The sequence below is a fragment of the Eretmochelys imbricata genome, chromosome 28, assembly GCF_965152235.1.
Source record: "Eretmochelys imbricata isolate rEreImb1 chromosome 28, rEreImb1.hap1, whole genome shotgun sequence".
Lineage (NCBI taxonomy): Eukaryota > Metazoa > Chordata > Testudines > Cheloniidae > Eretmochelys > Eretmochelys imbricata.
This window is the reverse complement of record NC_135599.1, coordinates 2,600,435-2,621,170: the sequence shown is the minus strand read 5'-3', so window position 1 is coordinate 2,621,170 and position 20,736 is coordinate 2,600,435. Positions and strand designations below refer to the sequence as shown.

Genomic DNA, 20,736 nt, shown 5'->3' with positions numbered 1-20,736 from the left:
AACGGACCAGGTTCCAAAATTAGTCAGAGCAGTCGGCGAAAGCCTAGTACAGGTGATAAAAAACCACCCTCCCTGGTGGTCTAATCTAGTGGTTAAATTTCAGTGCTTTCACCACCGAGACCTGAGTTTGATTTCCAGCCAGGAAATGAAGCTTTTCAACACATATCTTCACTTGTTGTTCCCTCAACTGGTACTTCATCATGCTCAGATGGGTTTTGGATACTACGTGAAACTCAAACGGCCTCAGAACAGGGCCTAGGCATGTTCTGATTGTGGACCTTTCATACAGTAGAGCTGTGCAAATCATTTATTTCCTTGCTTGCTAGCTAGCCTAACCTATATAATAATAATACTAATTAATAATCATCCAGCTTGACCCAAGATTAATTTTTTTCAGTTTTCCTGTTGAAACAAAATTTTAAAAAGTCATTTTTGGTCCACCAAAATATTTCAGTAAATAAAATATTCATCCAAAAACTATTCACCCAGCTCCATAGACTAGTCTTCAGAATTAAGCAGCTGGAGAGAAGGATCAGTAGCCTCTTCCATTCCTGAAGTCTAGCTGCTGAAGGGTGGGATGGATCAGAAAATAACAATTGGAAATTTCTAAGCCAGCCTTTCAGCACACACAACACCACTTTTCCCTTTTGAAATACCATTATTTCCTTAGCCCTTTTTCACATCAACCTCTTGTTCTTCTTCAAACGATGTTACCACAAGCTCTGAGATACTAATTTCCTTACTGCGCCCTTAATATTTTTAAAAACAACAAGGAGTCCTTGTGGCACCTTAAAGACTAGCAAATTTATTTGGGCATAAAATTTTGTGGGCTATAACCCACTTCATCAGATGCATGGAGTGGAAAATACAGTAGGCAGGTATAAATACACAACACATGAAAAGTTGGGAGTTATCTTTCAGAGTGTGTGTGTTTGGGGGGGTCAATGCTAACGAGTCCAATTCAATTAGGGTGGATGTGACCCATTTCCAAAAGTTGACAAGGAGGTGGGAATATCAGAGGGAAAATTATTTTTTGTAGTGACTTGGCCACTCCCAGTCTTTATTCAGGTCTAACTTGATGGTGTAAAGTTTGCAAATTAATTCCAGTTCTGCAGTTTCTCATTGAACTCTGTTTTTCAAGGGTTGTTTTGTTAAAAAATGGCCACTTTTAAGTCTGTTATTGAGTGTCCAGGGATATTGAAGTGCTCTCCTACTGGTTTTTTAATGTTACAATTTTTGATGTCTCATTTGTGTTCATTTACTCTTTTGCATCGAGACTGTCTGGTTTGTCCAATGTACATGGCAGAGGGGCATTGCTGGCACATGATGGTATCTCTCAGGGGGAGGGTTAAGTCAGGGTTTGAGCATTGGTCTGCTAAACCCAGGGTTGTGAGTTCACTTCTTGAGGGGGCCATTTAGGGATCTGGGGCCAAAATTGGTGATTGGTCCTGCTTTGAGCAGGGGGTTGGGCTAGATGACCTCCCTGAGGTCCCTTCCAACCCTGATATTCTATGATCATGTTGGTAGATGTGCAAGTGAACAAGCCCCTGATGGTGTGGCTGATATGGTTAGGTCCTATGATGGTGTCCCTTGAATATGTGGAAATGTCAGTTTGTTCTCTCTTCCTGTGCTATCTGAGCTAAGAGGAAGAGACATTTCCTGCATAAGATTGTTGAGAGGCAAGAAAGTGCATTTCATTTTGGGCTCACCCTATAAACAAAAAAGTACACTTAAGGTAGTAAGATCAAGTACCCAACATGGGAATCAAACCCATGACCCTGAGACTAAGAGTCTAATGTTCTACCAACTGAGCTAGCCAGGCTGTCTGTAGCACTTCTTCAAAGGCACGGTCACAGTGTGAGTTGAGATTCCTTTTCTGACATTTGCCTTCTGTCTTCATTCCTTCACTCTCCAGCTAGCAAGCAGGGGCTATTACAAGGCTGGTTAGATGCTGGTGTCTACATCAAAGAGCTGGGGTTGATTTACCAGCCGGTCAGAGAAACAAGCACGGGAGGGTGGAATTTAGTTTTCTCCCACCATGGAGAGATGCTCTTTGACTCACATAGTGGGGGAGAGTCAGAAAAAGCTTCTCAGCTCCCAGAGAGGAGGTAGACAAGTAGGTTCCCCCCAAGCCACACACACATTTTTGCAGGACATCAGACCTCCTGCGGAGAAGCTTCTCAAAGAATATGTGGCCCCAGGAGTGTCAGAGAAGGGAATCACAGTTTGCCTTACGAGGTAGGGGAGGGAAACCTGTAGGTCCTTAGAACCCTCCAGCATCTGATGAAACCATTTGTGGGAAAGAGTCTGGGGTAGCCGAGCAGGACAAGGAGAGGACAGAAGGGCTTGCAGCTGGTGTGCAATCCCCACGCTCCCAGTGGCCCAAAAGAAGCAGGGTTCAGCACTTTGTCAGCTTCCTGAGAGCGCAGCGCTGACAAAATGAGAGCTACACTAAGGGGCAGCTAAAGCCATGAGACCTGTGAAAATGAATCAGCCTTCCATCAGGTGGCATCAACTCCCCTCTCTCGGTTTCTATCCCAGAAATACTTTCAGCTCAATATTTTTTTCCCCTGAGAGAGGCTCCAGATTATAAACAGAAGAAGAAGCTGAGAGGAGTGCACTGGAGTCAATGAAAGCGGAGGAAAATTGCTCCTCTGGTGATTTCTTTGTTTTGCTCCTGTGATGCTGATGGAGGAACTGGAAGCATAATTTGAGATTGGAGACCATGTCGTCCATTTTTGGGGCTCGGTTTGTGACACTGAGCACAGGGGATCCTTCACTCTCTGTTCTTGTCCCTTCAGGGCAATGGAGACTGGAGCAGCGTCTGAGATTGGCGAACTAGGAGCCTGAGAAAACCAAAGCTGGTTGTCAGAAAGAAATGGCCCTACCTGGTCCTTTAAGTGGTGGGCTCTGTGGTTTTAACAGCCGAGTCGTGGGTTCGATTCCCACAGGGCAATGAAAGTTTTTAAACAAAAATCTCCATTCATTCCGCGTTTGAAATTGGGAGCAAAAGAGGGCTCCTTGTCCTTATCAACAAGGGAGAGAATGGCTTTTTTCTTAGCAAATATTTTTAAAGGGCACTGACTCGAGCTGCAGATCTCATTTCATTTGTATTTACAATGGAATGATTCTTTCTCGTATAGACAGAAATTCTTCAGCTAGCCTTGGATTCCACAGGAAGACTAGAAGCAATGGTGTCTAACTAATACCTGCCTTTTTTTCGGAGAACAGGAATATCTGAGTTTTCCATGGACATTTCCCGTCCAGCACCTTCGGCCTCATCCAACAATATAGGAAACCGACATGCAGTCAAATACATGGAAAGTTTCTCAGCAAAGGGTTCACTGAGCAGGCCAGGGGAAAAGTTTTGCCAGAACCCTTGGTTATAATATCCCACCCTGACCTTAAATGGAAAGCAAGAAGATGACTCTCAGAGCACACAACCAGAGTAGGTAGGGCACCCACTTACGACTCAAACCCACCGATTATGAGTCTCATGTTCTACATTGTCAGTGTACTGCGCCCTTCTCCCTCCACCTGTATATTGAACAGCTAAGCCTGCCTCCCCTCAAGCCTTGTCAAGTCTCTTCTGGATAAGGAGCATGGAATTTACCCAACTAGGTGGCCTGAATGCACAGCTTTGGAGGATCTTTGAATTCCCTCCAACTTCTACTATAAAATACTAAGCAGTTGGTTTTGTAATGTTACTGGAGAGTTTAAATCATAGAAACGATAGAAATGAGGCCGTTTCTCAGGTAGAAGACAACAATTGTGTCAGGAGGAAGCCCCATAGTTACCACTGTCATATAATGATGATATGGTTTGTACAACATGTGTCTTGTGAGGTATCATTGTAAAAGTTGTGATCTGTTGAACGTTAATACCTGGTTGGATGGTGTGTGCTAACCTTTTTGTCTGGGAAGTGATGAAGTTTTCCTCTGGGTGCGTTATTGAAATATGTTCTGAGGTTGGGAAGTGCCCTCCACCAGCCTTTCAGGTGAGACAATGGAAAAGCTAGGCTCGCTGCTGACCCATTAAAGGAATCCACACTCGCAAGATCTATCCCAGGAACCGTGTATAATGCAGACTTCTCCAAGATAGCACAGAGACAATGGACACTGCTTGACTCGAATCATAGAATATCAGGGTTGGAAGGGACCCCTGAAGGTCATCTAGTCCAACCCCCAAATCCTAGCAAAGGAGCTTTCTAGAAAGTTGGAAGTAACTATGAAAGAGGGGAAGAGACATCACGACTTGGCCTCGCTCCCCCACAACTCAACACCTGGAAACACATCAGGAGGACAAAGACTGAACTGAAATAATTCAGAGATCAGAAGAGAATAATAATAATTTACTCAAATCAAAGTCCCCAAAGAGACTAGTATTGGTTTTTCAGAAGAAAATTTTCAATTTGGGGGATTTTGTTTTCCCAGTCAGACCTTGCCAAGGGAAGCAGAGAGAAAATGTTTGAGTTGCCTCCTTCAGAACAGCTTGGCCTGGACACTCTAGCTGTGGGTCACTGTTGTGGCCTTGCTGTGGACGGGGGCATTTTAATAATTTGGGGAGGTCCCAGGGTGTTTGGGGGAGATTATGAGGATGTTACCTTTTGAGATAAGATATAGAGAGCTAGACAATTCTTTCAGCACCACTTTTCATTTAAAGCGGGGGATCTGAGTTCCTCAGAAGGTTTTTGTATGCAGGAAGCACCATGGTTTGGTCTGTCATTGTACCAAAGCGGGATATGGTTGTTTGTAAAGGAAGAGAGAAGACTGAACGCCTTCGATGAGGATTGGATTTGAACCCATGCATGCAGAACACAATGGATTAGCAGTCCATCACCTTAACCACTCGGCCACCTCATCTGAGCCTTCAGGGAAAGGACAGGAGGAGAAATCTAAGGCCAGCAGAGAGAGGGCCAAAAAGGCGTTTTTAAATACTAAGCGTAAGCAGGGTCTGAATGAGCTCCCCCCTCACATCTCGTGAGGAGCTGGGAGGAAAGACTTCAGGAACAGACCGTTTGCATAGACACGCCTACTCTGCCTAGGTACACAGCGTGATGGAGCCGCTTTGTCAGAATGACCCGTTTTGGCTGGTGTAAGGTTACAAATCAGTTTAGCATTCAGCGAAATGAAATGTTATTATCCTTCCTGTATGAGTGAAGGACAGCAGAATATACCTAGTCCATCCTGATGGAGGCGCTAGATGGGTGAGGAATACTTTTCATTGGATTGCATAAAAGTGATTGAGGACTTCACCTAAACCAGTGGTCCCCAAACTTGTGCCCTCTTATTCATGTCTGCGGCCCCTCGGAAGCTGCAGTCACGAACCAGGGCTGGGAGCGGGGCTCTTGTTTCCTAGGAAGTGGGGTGCGGACGGGGGTAAGGGCGACGAGGCTGGGCCAGAAGTCAGGGGCCCAGGCTGAGGGTGGGGTTGGGGAATAGAATATCAGGGTTGGAAGGGACCTCAGGAGGTCATCTAGTCCAAACCCCTGCTCAAAGCAGGACCAATCCCCAATTAAATCATTCCAGCCAGGGCTTTGTCAAGCCTGACCTTAAAAACTTCTAAGAAAGGAGATTCTACCACATCCCTAGGTAACGCATTCCAGTGTTTCACCACCCTCCTAGTGAAAAAGTTTTTCCTACTATCCAACCTAAACCTCCCCCACTGCAACTTGAGACCATTACTCCTTGTCCTGTCCTCTTCTACCACTGAGAATAGTCTAGAACCATCCTCTTTGGAACCACCTCTTAGGTAGTTGAAAGCAGCTATCAAATCCCCCCTCATTCTTCTCTTCTGCAGACTAAACAATCCCAGTTCCCTCAGCCTCTCCTCATAAGTCATGTGTTCAAGTTCCCTAATAATCTTTGTTGCCCTACGCTGGACTCTCTCCAATTTATCCACATCCTTCTTGTAGTGTGGGGCCCAAAACTGGACACAGTACTCCAGATGAGGCCTCACCAATGTCGAATAGAGGGGAACGATCAAGTCCCATGATCTGCTGGCTATGCCCCTACTAATACATCCCAAAATGCCATTGGCCTTCTTGGCAACAAGGGCACACTGTTGACTCATATCCAGCTTTTCGTCCACTGTCACTCCTAGGTCCTTTTCCGCAGAACTGCTGCCTAGCCATTCGGTCCCTAGTCTGTAGCGATCCATAGGATTCTTCTGTCCTAAGTGCAGGACCCTGCATTTATCCTTGTTGAACCTCATCAGATTTCTTTTGGCCCAATTCTCCCATTTGTCTAGGTCCCTCTGTATCCTATCCCTACGTGCCACTGTATCTACCACTCCTCCTAGTTTAGTATCATCAGCAAATTTGCTCAGAGTGCAATCCACACCATCCTCCAGATCATTTATGAAGATATTGAACAAAACCGGCCCCAGGACTGACCCTTGGGGCACTCCACTTGATACCGGCTGCCAACTAGACATGGAGCCATTGATCAGTACCCGCTGATCCCGATAATCTAGCCAACTTTCTACCCACCTTATAGTGCATTCATCCAGCCCATACTTCTTTAACTTGCTGACAAGAATACTGTGGAAGACCATGTCAAAAGCTTTGCTAAAATCAAGAAACAATCCATCACTGCTTGCCCTTCATCCACAGAACCAGTAATCTCATCATAGAAGACGATTAGATTAGACAGGCATGACCTTCCCTTGGTGAATCCATGCTGACTGTTCCTGATCACTTTCCTCTCATGTAAGTGCTTCAGGATAGATTCCTTGAGGACCTGTTCCATGATTTTTCTGGGGACTGAGGTGAGGCTGACGGGCCTGTAGTTCCCATTATCCTCCTTCCCTTTTTTAAAGATTGGCACTATATTAACCTTTTTCCAGTCATCCGGGACTTCCCCCGTTCGCCACGAGTTTTCAAAGATAATGGCCAATGGCTCTGCAATCACAGCCACCAATTCCTTTCGCACTCTCTGATGCAACTCGTCCGGCCCCATGGACTTATGCACGTCCAGCTTTTCTAAATAGTCCCTAACCACCTCTTTCTCCACAGAGGGCTGGCCACCTACTCCCCATGCTGTGTTGCCAAGCGCAGCAGTCTGGGAGCTGACCTTGTTCGGGAAGACAGAGGCAAAGAAAGCATTGAGTACATTAGCTTTTTCCACATCCTCTGTCACTAGGTTGCCTCCCTCATTCAGTAAGGGCCCACACTTTCCTTGGCTTTCTTCTTGTTGCCAACATACCTGAAGAAACCCTTCTTGTTACCCTTAAAATCTCTTGCTAGCTGCAGCTCCAAGTGTGATTTGGCCCTCCTGATTTCATTCCTACATGCCCAAGCAATCTTTTTATACTCTTCCGTGGTCATCCGTCCAATCTTCCACTTCTTGTAAGCTTGTTTATTACGTTTAAGATCCACAAGGATTTCACCATTAAGCCAAGCTGATCGCCTGCTATATTTATTATTCTTTCGACACATCGGGATGGTTTGTCCCTGTAACCTCAATAGGGATTCCTTGAAATACAGCCAGCTCTCCTGGACTCCTTTCCCCTTCATGTTATTCCCCCAGGGGATCCTACCCTTCAGTTCCCTGAGGGAGTCAAAGTCTGCTTTCCTGAAGTCCAGGGTCCATATTCTGCTGCTTACCTTTCTTCCCTGTGTCAGGATCCTGAACTCGACCAACTCATGGTCAGTGCCTCCCAGATTCCCATTGACTTTTGCTTCCCCTACTAATTCTTCCTGGTTTGTGAGCAGCAGGTCAAGAAAAGCGCCCCCCCAGTTGGCTCCTCCAGCACTTCCACCAGGAAATTGTCCCCTACGCTTTCCAAAAACTTCCTGGATTATCTGTGCACCACTGTATTGCTCTCCCAGCAGATATCAGGATGATTAAAGTCGCCCATGAGAACCAGGGCATGCGATCTAGTAGCTTCTCCTAGTTGCCGGAAGAAAGCCTCGTCCACCTCATCCCCTGGTCCGGTGGTCCATAGCAGACTCCCACCATGACATCACCCTTGTTGCTCACACTTCTAAACTTAATCCAGAGACACTCAGGTTTTTTGCAGTTTCCTACCGGAGCTCTGAGTAGTCATACTGCTCCCTTACATACAGTGCTACTCCCCCACCTTTTCTCCCCGGCCTGTCCTTCCAGAACAGTTTATAACCATCCAGGACAGTACTCCAGTCATGTGAGTTATCCCACCAAGTCTCTGTTATTCCAATCACGTCATAATTCCTTGACATCACCAGGACCTCCAGTTCTCCCTGCTTGTTTCCAAGGCTTTGTGCATTTGTATATATGCACTTTAGATAACCTTCTGATCGCCCCTCATTCTCAGTATGAGGTAGGAGCCCTCCCATCACAGACTTTCCTGCCTGTGCTTCCTCCTTGTATCCCACTTGCCCACTTACCTCAGGGCCTTGATCTCCTTCCCCCGGTGAACCTAGTTTAAAGCCCTCCTCACTAGGTTAGCCAGCCTGCTCTCAAAGATGCTCTTCCCTCTCTTCGTTAGGTGGAGTCCATCTCTGCCCAGTGCCTGTCTCTGCTCAGTTCCTTCATGGAACATCATCCCATGGTCAAAGAATCCAAAGCCTTCTCTCCGACACCACCTCCTTAGCTCTTCGTTGACTTCCACGATTCGACGGTCTCTACCCGGGCTTTTCCTTCCACAGGGAGGATGGACGAGAAGACCACTTGAGACTCAAACTCTTTATCCTTCTTTCCAGAGCCACGTAGTCTGCAGTGATCCGCTCAAGGTCATTCTTGGCAGTATCATTGGTGCTCACGTGGAGAAGCAGGAAGGGATAGCGATCCGAGGGCTTGATGAGTCTCGGCAGTCCCTCCGTCACATCACAAATCTGAAGAGCAGGGGCAGAGTGGAGCTGAGTGGTGCTCCCTCCCTGCCCTCCATGGGGGCTTGCTCAGGCCCTGAGGTGCCCCCATGAACATTCCTCTGTGCCTCCCTAGGAGGCATACCCCACATTTTGGGGACCACTGACCCAACTCGCTAAGCAGAGACTAGTGATGCCAAAGCCCAGAGAAAGGTAGAAGAAGTGCAGGGACCCCAGCACTGGAACCATGGCCCTGCCCCCCCCTTCTGCCTGAAGCCCCACCCTCTTCACGCCTTCCACCCATGGCCCCATCAACTACATCATCTCTGTTCCACCCCTTCCCCCACTGCCCCACCCTGCTCGTTCCTTAACCCCCCCATAGCCCTGAGAACAGAGAAGCTCTGTGCCCTGTCTGCAGTCCCCCGGCCATAGCAGGGAGTGAGAGCACCTCCAGCCCTGGGGCTGACATAGGGAAGACTTTTCCAGGGGGCCTAATTTGGCCAGGGGCCCTAATCATGGGCCCCATTGGCCCATGTGGCAACCTGCCACTGCCCCCTTGGCAACACAGCTTTGGGGAGGCTGTGCACTCTGCCAGCGTAGTGTCAGAAACTGCTTCCTGTTGGGCGGCTCCCAGATTTCTCCCTGCTTCTTCCCAGCTCAACCCCTCCCACAATGTTCCTCCGTGGCCCCATAGAGGGTTGCGGGGGAGTGAGGAGCAACATGAAGTGTTCCATGCATCCTGGTCACTTTCCCCACCTGGGCTGTGCTCAGAGGCGAGCATCAGAAGCTGCTTCTCTCTGCCCTCCTCTTATACAGACCAGGGGAGGAAAGTGTCCTGGGTGCAAGGAGCTCAGAAGTCACTCCTCACAACCCTCAACCCCCTCAGCCCCTAGGGGTGCCCGGAAGAGCAGCATTCCAGAGAGAAGAAGGCAGCAATGCCAGGTGCCCTATGCACACAGGTCAGTTTCCCCACATGGGTGCAGGAGGGGTACAGCAATTAGGGGTGAAGGAGGGGAGTATGGGAATTAAGAGCAAAGGGGACACAGTGTAGGGGTTAGGGCACAGGAGGGGGCAGGGGTTAGGGGTGAAGGAGGTGCAAGGGTTAGGAGTGCAGGAACTAAGGGCAAAGGGGGAGTGGGGAGCCCACAGGGGCCTGGGGCAATGGGTGTGACAAAGTGCAAGTTTTGCCCAGGGTGCCATTTTCCCTAAGGCTGGTTCGGGGGAGGAGTTTCCCCCTTGATAAGATTTCTTGCTGGGAGGGGGAAGAAGAGAAAAGAGGTGTTTTCTCTCTCTCTTTCCTCTCCATTTTTTCCTATTCCTTCAATTCCAGAATTCTCCATTGTATTTCAGACTGGGATTAAAGGCAGCTCCAGGCTTTCCCTCTCTCCCTTCTGGGAAATCAAGTTCAAGTTTTTACAAGGAGCGAAAGAAGTCTCAATTCCGCATCTGAATTAATGTCACATTTCTCACTACTTGACAGAAAGAAATGTCATGTCAATCCCAGGTGAGTCCACTCCAGTCATGCTGTAGGGCATTGCGTCACCACGTGGGCATTTCACTTCCCTCCTCAGTTTCACCCAGAGACACAATTTCCTTTGCACAGATCCATGAACAGCAAAACCTTTCTGTGTCTCTACTCTGAGCGAGGGCATTCAATTGCATTGAAACCTTCTTTCCTGCAATGGCAACTGTCGGACAGAGGGGACGTGGCCACCTTCAGCCCTGACAGTGAGATATTCCCTCTCCTCTTTCTTCATGCTGCTGCTGTTATTCCATGAAACATGACCGATGGAATAAAAAGCTAGGGTTTACTCCAGGGTGAGGAAAGAAAGGAGCCACCAACTCCCCAAAAAATCTCAGTGACCCAAAGAAAACCCGTCCCTGCTATTGGAGATACAACAAGAAAAGGGACTGTCTGAATTGTTAAAGCAGGGAGTGAACAATCTACAGCAAAATCATTAACCACAAACACACTCTAACCATGCTCCAGCCAGTAGGGAAACGGGCAGAAATTCTCGCTGTTCAGCCATGGCCACACTTACAGAACTGCACAGCGGCGAGTGTGCTGGGTAAGCTGGTCTGAGCAAACAATTGGAAATGACCTTTCGATGAGAACAGAACCATCGTGTAGAAAATCCAAAATTTCCTACAAAAATTGAATTTTCTATGCCCTTACGTTGTGACACACAAAGCATAATTACCCTGGGCCACCATATCAATAGACCGTATTTGGATTGTAACATTCCAGTTAAATGTAGTGTTTGCCCATAGCTTAGTTTGGAGTGTTCGATTAAGGCGGATAGGTACCCCTACCAATGGGACCCCCTGACCCAAATATGTGGGGGTATGAATACAAAACCAACACTGCATTTGATTTACACCCTGTTTGATAGCGCGGGTTAAATTGAAGAACCTATTGCCCTCCCATCCTTGTACTGGACTTGGGAATAGGGAGAGGAACCCCTCAGGCAAACCCTACCAATGTCGGCATCCTCCTTTATACCATACAAAAAAACACCACCAATGTAAATCCGATAAACCGGAACACAAGAAGTCCTGGGGGACTGTAAATGTCCCAATAGCTGGAAAGCTTAGTCCATGGCTTGGTCGTGGTGTTCATTTGTGAAGTGGCTCGTCCAATGGCTTGTCAGGGTCAGGTGGGGGTCCCAGCGCCAACTTAACGTAGCTATGGTGGATCCAGGAACCTTTACCTGCAAAGGAGTGGTGGCAGATGGTGGGAGTAATGTTCGTGGCTGTAAGGCGTTTTTGGTATCATACTTGCCCACAAGCACAGATTCCAGCCCCTGGAATAAACCCACCCCACCACTTCACTTCACATTCCCAAGAATACATCCCACAACTTCCTCCCTGACAATGTACAATGCTCCGTCTTTGCCACCAAGGCCAATTCTCAGTGTCTTTTGCAGTTAGGAATTCTTGGATCTTGGTGGTTTCAGCAGAGCAGGCGTTCCTTCTTCTCTCTTGGAAGAGTCATGGTTTTGCATTATACAGGGGAGAGGTTACTAGCATGTCACCCTGTAGTGCTTTGGTTTCTTTAGCAAATACTGAATGCAGATTAGCTCTGTCTAGGTTACTAGCACTTCACCTTGTCCTTTTCCCTGCTGTCCAAAAGGAGGAAAGAAAAAAAAACCAGAAGGAGGGACAGGCTGATCAGTAGTCGAAGTGAAGTTATCTCGAGGTGGAGGGGTCTTTTTGCACTAAGAAGCATGGGTCCAGGAAGTCAGTCCTTGGCACTTCACAGCAGTGTTGGTAGTTAGCAGGACCTAATAAGGGCCTTTCCAGCATGGAGCCAGAGTAGTCTTTTGTTGATGGACCTTTATGTAGACCCAGTCACCTGGTTTTAACAAATGGCAGGTTTGCTCAGGATTCTTGAAGCAGGACTTCTTTCACCTGTAAATACAGAGACCTAACACATTTCATTAATGTCTGGCAGTGTGTTGCAGATCTCACAGCTGCTTGGGCACATTCAAGCCCCCCTCTTTCTTGGCTGTTAGCCAAATCCTAGCTGTGAGTAGTGTCCTTGGGCAGGCCAGTGTCTTATCTTTGGACCGAGCCAGCCAGCTGCAGCGTTGAATTAGCTCGTTTTTTGGTTTTGGTTTTTTTCTTTCCTTCTTGGCTTTTATTAACCTGCAAAGGAAACTTACTTTTTACTTATACACCTTTGTTTAAAAATGAACACATATACATTCCCCATTATACAGCGCTTTAGTCTTATTGTTCAATGTCTGCCACATACACCCTTCTTGGAAAATGACTTTATTACAGAGCTTTGGAGCAACAAGCCAGGACAAGCACACCCACTTTTGAGGAGTCCACTTGGTACAACCTCTGGTGTCCAATGGCTTTCCTCCCTCCCCAGCCCTCTGGCTAGAAATTTGAGGTAGCCAGAAGGCTCTCATGTATAATATGGGGAGTGGGTTACCCTTTCATGTCATTGCTTCCAAAGACTGTTGGTGTGCGAATTTTAACAACAATTTTTTTTCAATTAAAAGATCTGGCCAATGAAATTTTCTTTTTTTTTTACTTAAGCAAATTTATTAAACTTGAGTATGTCACATTTTTCTGATATTATCCAAACACTTTGTATTCCAAGTTGAATAAAACAAGTATCTGCATTTTGATTTAACCCTTCTATTTAGTTTTAAACTAAACTGTCCTATGAAAAATTAAACACAGCAATTCTGGCCACAAGACAAACACCGCAAGACAGGACATAGAACACAGAACAGAATTCCTATTGTGCCAGTAAATTCATGAGATGTTGAATTGCTTTTTAGCTGGCATCAGTTTTCTCTGATTTTCTGAAAGACAAAAAAAAACAGAGATCTACCCCTTCTGGACAGTCAGTCATTGCTTAAAGTATTTCCTTTTTATACAAATACCCTTGTTAATTCCAGGCAAAACAGGAATTACACATACTTTTTTGTATTTGTTTCATAGGCAGCCCAGGTTTTAGTGGCTTCTACCTTATCAGTTAGGTAATTTCCATTAAAACAAATGCTTTCCGGCTTGCTTTTGGATCCACAGCTTAAAGATTCTTACTTTAAAAAGGGCACAATAAACTTTTCCAGACTTTTGATTGCCTTTTACTTTTAACTCCTGCTGTTAAACACACAGCGACCTGAAAAGGAAGACACCACCTATTGTAGCCCCTTGGAGCCTAGTAGGCTATTAATTAAGTAGCACTGTATAATTGCATTCCTTTGGAAAAGGGCCCATTTTCCTTAAAATTGCTGCAAAGAAACCAAGAATTCTTTTTCTTTCCAGTATTTCACAAAGTTCAACTGCTTAATTCTTTCCAGCAACTACAGAGTTAACTTCTCACTTTTCTTTCTTAAATCCCAAAATCTTTCTTGCTTATTTCCCAAAACGACACCCAATTAACTCAGATTTTACCATTTCAAGTATTATTCCGGGATTTACGCTTCCCATTCCTGTAATTATTTACTCCTTTTTTTCCACTATGACCTCCACGTTTTCAACCTGTTTTCCAATCTCTCTCTGTTGCCTGCCCGCTTGGGCCCGATCCTGTTTTTCTCTCTGAACTGTCCCTTCCATGAGCACCAGCTTTGTTTCACTCACTACCAATTTAACAAGGAGCTTGGGCTTCTTAACTAGCCCCCCAGCCCTCCTGGTCTCTTCTCTTAAATATTCTCACTCACAAGGGCTACCCAAGTCCTCCCCCATGGGGCTTGTCACCTGGACAGAACGCACGGCCAATTGGCAAGAAAGGAGGTGACGGGCATAAGTCAGAAAGCCGAGGGTAAGCCGAAGGAGCAGCAGAAGCAGGCATAGCACAGAGTGGGGCTGGAGACCCCTGAGATGAATAAGAAAAGGAGGAGGAAAGAGGACATCCTTTTGCATGTGCATAAACCCAGTTCCCCATACATACCAATAATCCATCTGGGCTGGAGCTTTGTTCTCCAGCCTTTTCCTAAGTGCTGTAAATTTTTCCCCAGCAAAGGAACCATCCGGTGGCCATTCAAAAGGTGTTTGAATTGTTAGTGCTGGCCACTCAACCTCGCACAAGATTACAGCTTTTTTTTTTTTTTTTACCTAACCCATGGTTACCAGAAATATTCTCCCAATTCTCAAGAATTTCAGCCAAAGGGCTCCCCTTACTTACACTCTGCCCAGAATCCATAATGGGCTACCAAAAGGACACCAAATGTGCCACCTTATCGCCTATGCAACGGCTCACACCCTCCCCCCCTTGGAGTTCTCAAAGGTGAACACACCCTGTGCCGGCTGGAGCTGTCCGAGAGGAGGAGTGCGGTCTCGCTTGTCGCGGTGAGCCTAGGGTCCCTTCGTGGTCACCAAAACTGCTGCGAATTACACCTGATAGGACACGCAAACAAATGCTATGAATTACACCTCGTAGGACACGCACACAACTGCTACAAATTATACCTGATAGGTCACGCACAGTTCGAATCTAGGCTGAGGCACATAAACAAAGTCCACAACTGCAGAGTTCCCCAAAAACACCAAGTTTATTACGCTCAAGCGTGGTGCCCCCCTGCTAGCCAGAAGGGGACCCCGAATACAGATTGTACAAAGGTTATATACTTTTTAGCAAAGCATGTTGCCCTCGTGCATCGGAAACCTTAGACAATAAACAAACCCTTTTCTTATCTACCACCTATCCCTGCTTGGTGCATTCCTCATGCTAAACTAGTATGTTAATTACACAGCATGGTCCTAAAGCCATGCATCAGTAACTTTTATTATCAGGATGGGAAGCCTCACATCAAAGGCCAGGAGATAGGGAGTTAGGGACAGACAAAGAACAGATACCGGCAGTCAAGACAGGCTGGAGACAAGGAGGAGGATTTTCACAGGAATGTATTATCTAAGGAACACTCCTCCTGGTGCATAATGTGCTTGCTTTTAGACAATGGTGGGCCCCAAACCAAAATGGAGTCACATGTGCTAACTTTTCCTTACCATGGCAGAGAGTTTTCCTGTCAGTGTAGTTAATTCACTTCCCCAGGAGGTGGGAGCAATGTCAGTGGGAGAAGCTGTGTCATTGGGTGTGCAAGTTGTGGTGTTTACCACATTTATGAAGTTTAATCAAACCCCATTATTAAAAGCACCTGTGGTCTGGGAGTAGAAAAGGAGCTCCCTGAAGCAGGGTCTGTCCTTCAAAGTCCTGGAGATCATGACTCCAGCCCACTGTTGTTATGGGGGTATAGCTCAGCGGTAGAGTGTTTGACTGCAAATCAAGTGGTCTGTGGTTCAAATTCAAGTGCCCTCTTAGAAGCTCTTTTTAAAAAAAAAAAAAAAAAAAGGAAAACATTTTCATTTCCATTCTCCATTATGTTCATGAATTCCACTGTATAAGGATTCTTGAAATGACTATAAACCCTCAATGTTTCATGGTGCAAATGTATAAAAACGTAGCAATCCTGGCTATCAACTGAAATCATTCCAGTCTTCTGTGTCTAGTTTATGTTTTCATAAATTAAATGTAACCCTTCTGCCCGTCAGAGTTGGCAACAACAAGGGCCGGGTTCAATATCTAGGGGATCCATTCCAATAACACAGTGCAAACCGGCTCGAGCCCCCACCCAGTGACCTGGGACAAATATATACCACCCCCGCTGGGCGCCTCCAAGAGGCAATACTTCCCCTCTCGCAAGCACAGAGTTTGAGTGTAGCAAAAGCCTTTTAATAACAGAGAGAAACAATGTGGCATTATGTTCGGGAAACACCACCAACAGGATTCATAACACAACCCATGAGGAAAAAAAACCCACCCCAAGCAAATTGGGGCATCCTTTTCCCTTTGGTTCTTGAGTCCAGCAACCCCAAATCACCCAAAATCCCAAAAGTCCAATGCCCCAAAAAGTCTCTGTCCCTGGTCAGGGCAGTCCCAGAGTTCGAAAGTTTATCTGCGGAGCTTTACCTCCCAACCTGGGTGGAAATGGGACGGGGGTAAGAGGCACCTTACATGATCTGAAGTTGACCGCCCCATAGCTCCATAGCGGCGCTCCGCTCCGCCAGCCGCCCCACGAACTCCTTCGTTCAGCTGCGCTCCGCTCCGCCAGCTGCCCCACAAACTCCTTCGCTCAGCTCCACGGCCCACAAGCAGCTCCTGCCATCCACAAACTGCTCCGTGTCGAACTGCTTCACCAGCCGGTCCGCAAGGCACTACAGCCGTCCCGCAAACTGCTCCACAATATATCTTCAGGCTCCCCCTCTACTTAACACAATACTCGGTGATTTCAGCTCTTAGGTAAATTCAGCTTGTAGTAGGGAAGCCCCAGTGCTGGTGCACTGTCAGCCTAAAGTGAGCTCAGCATCCTATAACTAGACTTCTAACGAAATCAAAATTAGCTCTGATATTTCGCAGTGGAGAAAGGAGGAAGTGCAATTAGCATGTAAGGCCCTCACCAAGAGGCCCATGCCACCAAATATTAATACTTCTCCCCAGCCTCTCTCCCCTCACACAGTTTTGGAACCCATGACCCTTGCCTAGCGAGTGCTACTTAGTTGATGGTGAATCCCTCCATCATAACAAAAGGCCACGTACAGTTCCAAGCACAGTTCCCATAATCAGGGTAATAACAATTTATTCTTCCTGCCCCAATAACAGAGACACTGGGGATCCCACAGCAGCCAAAGTGACCATTTGGGCAGCTATGGTCTCATTCTAGGCGTGGTGGGCGTGCCAATTCAAATGAGATCGGCCCCTGAAGTTCTTTTCCACAACTTGCCACACCTCACCACCAGATGTCAGGGTGGAGCTCATCCTGACACTGCTTACATAAACAAAGGTATAATATGAATACACATTTGCAGATCCGTGTTCTCCAGGGGCTATTGTTAGGATATAGATATTCAGGCCTGTCTGTAAAGGCCTGTACTCTAAGAATTTAGGTGTATTCTTATCACTTGGCTAGTTCTAGAGGTATAAGAGAAAGTATCAAAATCACTGTCTGCCGGTGTAAGGGACTTCTCTTACAGTGACAGTCTGAGGCCCTGTGCTTAGGGCTAAGGCCTTTGGCTAAGCAGCAGAGGCAGCCATAAGCTGGGAAGTGAAAGGTCACCTCCTCACATTCCAACCTAGTCACATTGAAATCAGGTGCTATTGGGCTGATAGGAATACAATCCTGTCCTGATAATGCCTATCGCCTCCAGAGAAAGGGAAGTGCCTAGAAGATGTAAAAGGAAACTTAGTTTGATAGCATCCTGTCTGGCAAGAACTCACTTATCAATAGCTGGGATGTGAAATCCTCATTTCTGTCTTAGTTCTATCACTGTAGTCCCCATTTCCCTATTCTTTGTCTGTATCATCTCTGTCTAGTTCTGTGATTGTTTCTGTCTGCTGTATAATTAATTTTGCTGGGTGTAAACTAATTAAGGTGGTGGGATATAATTGGTTAAATAATCATCTTACAATATGTTAGGATTGGTTAGTTAAATTTCAGGAAAATGCTTGGTTACGGTATAGCTAAGCAGAACTCCTGGGTGGGGAAATTCGAATCATATTTAGCTAAAGCGGGAAATGGGAACAGGGACACAGGTGTAAGGCTTTGTGGTGTCAGAACTGAGAAGGGGGACACTAAGGAAGGAAACTGGAATCATGCTTGCTGGAAGTTCACCCCAATAAACATCGAATTCTTTGCACCTTTGGACTTTGGGTATTGTTGCTCTCTGTTCATGCGAGAAGGACCAGGGAAGGAAGTGGGGGAAGGAATAAGTCCCTTAACAGCTATGCTGTGCAGAAGAAGAAGAACCACATCCAGTTGGGGTTTAGGAGTCTGATGAGCAAAGGCAACTTGGTGCAGGCTAAAGTCACCAGCACCTTGGCTCCTTCACATTCAACCAGCAGCTAGGACAAGGATATGGCATGAGAAGAAGACAGTGGCTCTCAGCAGGAATATAGCCACCAAGAAGCTGGCTAAAGCTGCCAAGATCCCCAGGAAGGCCACCATGCCCATGTCAAGGAATAATCATCGGAATACGGTGACTGCAGGGGGGACTAAAAAGGCAGAGAAAAGCCCTCAAAAGGTGTAATCTGCCAAGCCCCAAAAGGTGGTCAAGATCCCACCTAACATCAAGACTGGAGAGCCAACTTCAAAGCACCCAAAGCCAGGGATAAGAAGGTTCACTGAGAAAGAAGTGAAGAGATTTCTATTGGGATGACTCCTGCTCCCCTAATGGCTCTTTTATGAATCACCATGGACCACCCAGAGAGATCAAAGTCCTGCAGAACAAACAGCCCCATGGATAGTATCATGAATTGGTGGCAGTGGGGGGAAGGGTTTCTCTTCCAGAGGGGAAGTGCTGTGTTTTGTGTAACACCTCCCAGGTGTGTGATGCACTGACAGGGCAGCTGCCTAGAGCTCCCACATGAGCTCATTCTATTTGACCTGCTTCTCTTGTTATTTCAGAACCAGCACGAGTGGGGGTGTGGCCCTGTCACTTCACCAGCTATAGAACAGGCTCTGTCTGCATCCCATCTTTGATTAATCCCACTTTTTAATGTATTCCTATCGTGATACTTTCCCAGTTCTCTGCCTCATTCTAACATTCTGGTCAGAGATTGACTATGGGGAGGAATGGACTACTTTGTATGACATTTGGTAACTTGCCATAGTAGGTGATTGAAAACTCTGCTGGAGGTGGGCAAGAGCCTGTTACAAACATAAAATAGCTAAGCTTTACCAAACGTACCTGTTACACATTCAAACCTTCCTGTGTACACACAATAGAAATCAACAGCCTCTGGAACAACTCTGACATCATAATAAAAAAGGCTAACAAAGGATGTGCTGTCGTCATCATGACTAAGTTGGAATATGAACAAGAGGCTGCTAGGCAGCTCTCTAACTCCACATTCTACAAGCCATTATCCTCTGATCCCACTGAGGATTACCAGAAGAAAGGACTCTGTCTGCTCAAGAAACTCCAGGCTTATTCACCCTGTATACTGGCACAGCAGTGAAGGCCAGAAAGGAGCAGCGGTTCTCACTGGAACATGTCCACCCACTGCTCACAGGCAATTCCCAGGCCCACCACAGCACACTATCTAGATGAGAAAGGATCCCACTTGGCTTAACCATTGCTTCTTTTCCTTCCACCTGGAATCCCGCTTCTTTTTCTGGGCTACAAGTAGCCATCCCTGGGATGCCAAGAGGCAGGCACAGGATTCTACCTCCCAGCAGTCAACCACACTACCATGGGTTCGGCCCTCAGAAGGGATACCAGTTTCTCACAGCCAGCCCAACCCCCGCTTCCAGAGCCGTCAATCACGCCCCCGGGTTGGCCACAAACGAGGAGTGGTTCTCGCCGCTCCATGTGTGGCAGGTAGCCTCTCAAGCCCATCACCACACCCCCATCTTGGCCAGAAAAGAGCACGGGCACACACAAACTCGGACTCCGCTTTGCTTGTCTTCCTTTCACCCAGAACCATCCTTCTTCTCCTGGACTGCAAGTAGCCATCCCTGGGAAACCAGGAGGCAGGCACAGGATTCTACCTCCCAGCAGCCAACCACCCCACCCTGGCTTTGGTAGAACGAAAGGTGACGCTCTGCTAACCCCACTGAGGCATTTAGCTTCTGCCCTGTCTTCCTCAGCATGACTTTCCTCTTTTGCCCTATTCCTGCCTCACTCCCTCCTTTGGCAAGTCACGCAAAGGAGGGCAGTTGAAAGAGCCGGCCTCAATAGGCCAACGCCCAAGGGCAGAGGGGACCAAGCCACAAGGCTCCAAAAGGTGACTGGCCCAGACCCTCTAGATTTCTCAGCTCATTTCACCACCCTCTGTCCTGCGGGGGTCGGGGTTACCCCAGGGACAGGCCAGTGGTAGAAGTAGGAGCGCCTTGCTGGAGAGCTAGAAAAAGTAAGCCATTATGCTTCCTGCCTGGTTTCGAGCCAGGGGCCTTTTGCATGTGAGGCAAACGTGATAACCACTACACTACAGAAACTCTGTCACAGAGCTCTGCCCCTCCCTTCAAATTCCATCCACTTGGCTGGCTCTCACTCTGGCACACACTGATGGGCAGACCTGGAGAAAGTGGCGGCAGCCCTTCGGTAGGTCAGCTGGGAGAGCAAAGGACTGGAGCCGGCGCTCAGGAAGTCGTCTTTATGTCTCCCTTGTGACTCCAGCTTGAAGGAGAGCTTCTTTTTCTTCTCCTTGCTGAGAAAGAGCAAGTTTCTCACTGTAACACTAGTTAAGACTGGTCCACCCTGTGTTGGTGGCCATTCAATTTCTAGATGTTAGTACATTTCAGTTACTGTTAAAATTTAAAAAATTCTATATGCTTAAAGGAAATAAACTTTTGTATTTGATTATTTCTGGCATGAATAAAAACAGATGTACAGATCCTAACCTGCAAATTTATCATCTTATATGGGAGAGAAAATCATGCATACAAATTCTGCATCAAAATCATGAAATGAGTTGCAATTGAATAAAAATA

The 20,736-nt window shown here is 46.8% G+C and overlaps 4 non-coding genes across 4 annotated transcripts; 1 reads left to right on the top strand and 3 right to left on the bottom strand.

Moving 5' to 3' along the window:
• Positions 1 to 1,749: 1,749 nt before the first annotated feature.
• Positions 1,750 to 1,822, bottom strand: TRNAK-CUU (transfer RNA lysine (anticodon CUU)). The gene has a single exon. It is a non-coding gene; the product is annotated as a tRNA-Lys (tRNA).
• A 2,958-nt stretch (positions 1,823 to 4,780) lies between these two features.
• On the bottom strand, positions 4,781 to 4,862 carry TRNAS-GCU (transfer RNA serine (anticodon GCU)). Its single transcript has one exon. It is a non-coding gene; the product is annotated as a tRNA-Ser (tRNA).
• A 10,632-nt stretch (positions 4,863 to 15,494) lies between these two features.
• TRNAC-GCA (transfer RNA cysteine (anticodon GCA)) lies at positions 15,495 to 15,566 on the top strand. The gene has a single exon. It is a non-coding gene; the product is annotated as a tRNA-Cys (tRNA).
• Positions 15,567 to 20,167: 4,601 nt separating this feature from the next.
• TRNAV-CAC (transfer RNA valine (anticodon CAC)) lies at positions 20,168 to 20,241 on the bottom strand. The gene has a single exon. It is a non-coding gene; the product is annotated as a tRNA-Val (tRNA).
• Between the last annotated feature and the right edge of the window lie 495 nt (positions 20,242 to 20,736).